The sequence below is a fragment of the Acanthopagrus latus genome, chromosome 1, assembly GCF_904848185.1.
Source record: "Acanthopagrus latus isolate v.2019 chromosome 1, fAcaLat1.1, whole genome shotgun sequence".
Taxonomy (NCBI): Eukaryota; Metazoa; Chordata; class Actinopteri; order Spariformes; family Sparidae; genus Acanthopagrus; species Acanthopagrus latus.
In genome coordinates, this window is record NC_051039.1 from 5,686,144 (window position 1) to 5,687,977 (window position 1,834).

A 1,834-nucleotide genomic window follows, 5' to 3' on the forward strand; every position below is an offset into this window, starting at 1 on the left:
TGCTCCTGTCAGGAAAAGAAGACATTCATGAGATAATTTTATTTTGAGATATTTCTTCTCTCCTTCACAACATCTTACACACTGCTGTTGGATTGTTGAGTGTTCAAATCATAAAAATTGAAAAGAAGAGGGTTAGCTGAGCTGGTGTCATTGAGATGTTTCAGCTTTAAAGTTAAATTTTATCTGCAATGGATTTATCCTGATGCCTCCTTTATCACGTATGTGCAGCAGCTGTAAATCATGTTGTGGTGTTTAAAAGGTAATTTTGGCAGTTTGACATAGATGGTTTGAAAGATGAGTGAAGGAATCCATCTTTGTCAAACTTGAATGACTGTCTTTTCACAGAGGAGTTGGCCTGAGACATTATTTATCACCCAACTACAATACAGGACTGAGTTCTGTCCTCAGACCGCTAACGACCCTGAACCTCAGAGCTCACCTGTGTCCTTAACGACTCTGTAAGGACACTCCCACACATGGTTTAATAGCCTCCAGTTAGTTAGAACTGAAGAAAAGAGGTGAACCGTCTTCAAGACGTCCTGCTGCCCACGATACCGCGCCTGAACTCATACATTTATCTAACTCCTTTGTGCAATCAGTAAAGTCGCACACCGCTGCTGGCCATTAGACAGAACGAAGGATTATAACACTTATTAAAAAAAAGGGAGAAAAGACTCATTCTGCTCTCACCATAGCAGCTTCCCAGTAGGTAAACCAGCAGGAACAGGTTACGTGATCTCATGATATGATTGATCTCATGGGAGGGGGAGGCTTTGTGAGGAAATTCTCTGTGGAGGAAATCAGAGAAAGCACGTCATAAATTACAACTTAGAAATCACAGGGACTCCTTCTTTTAACTCAAGGATATATTAAAAAAACAAACAAACACAGACATTACATCGACACTCATCTCGGTTTGAGAGCAACAAGTACAGCACCGTAAGTGATTACGTAATCAAGGCCAGTGAACCGGGACATTTTTTTCTTGTCGCACCATTGTTGCCCATTCGCCATCTAATGTCGAAGTTGATGCTTGTGGGTTTGGTGGCAGATAGGAATCAGGGAGTGGCAGTCAGATTTTGTACAGTCAGTTACAGAATGAGACCTTTAACATAGTGGTGCAAAGATGAAACAATGGAGGCGCCCGTGGAAAGAATGCTGAAACGCTACACCGTTCAACAGCAGACAATGAAAACAAAGGAAAAAAGGAGCACCTGAACCTGTCTTCAGAACATATTCTGTAAAATGTAACCGTAGCAAATAATAATGTACCCCGTTTTACACTGATGACGCCTTCATATGCGGCTGATTTATTTACTGGATGTGACTTTTGTTGTGCAGGAAAGTCGTTCAAGATGTGTGGCTGTTAGATATCTGTCATATCTGTCATCTTCTGTGTCTTCTTGTGTCTCTTACTGTATAATTTCACAAACCTTGACCACACAAGACTTATATTAAAAGCTGCGTTAATCCTTCTGGTTTGGTTTTATTTTCAGAAAAAACTGTGTCTGGCAGTGAATGGGCGGAGACAAATCGGGTTTTGATTCTGTGTGAATTGTGCCGTGAATCACACGTCTGATGTTGGTAAATTTAGAAGACAGTGAGGTGAAAGTGAAGTGTGATCATCACAGCCAACAGTCACGCAGTCAAACCAGTAACTTCAACATCACAGACTTCGTCCTGTATATTAGCAGCTTTCACATAGCTGCAGCCGTCAAGATGAGCAGATAAATTGTGATTTTCATCTTTTTGAAGTCCGTTTCTGTGCCGAGTTGACGGCCATGTTGGTGTTGGTGACGTGTGCTGAGCGAGACGATGTTGTTCGCTGAGCGTT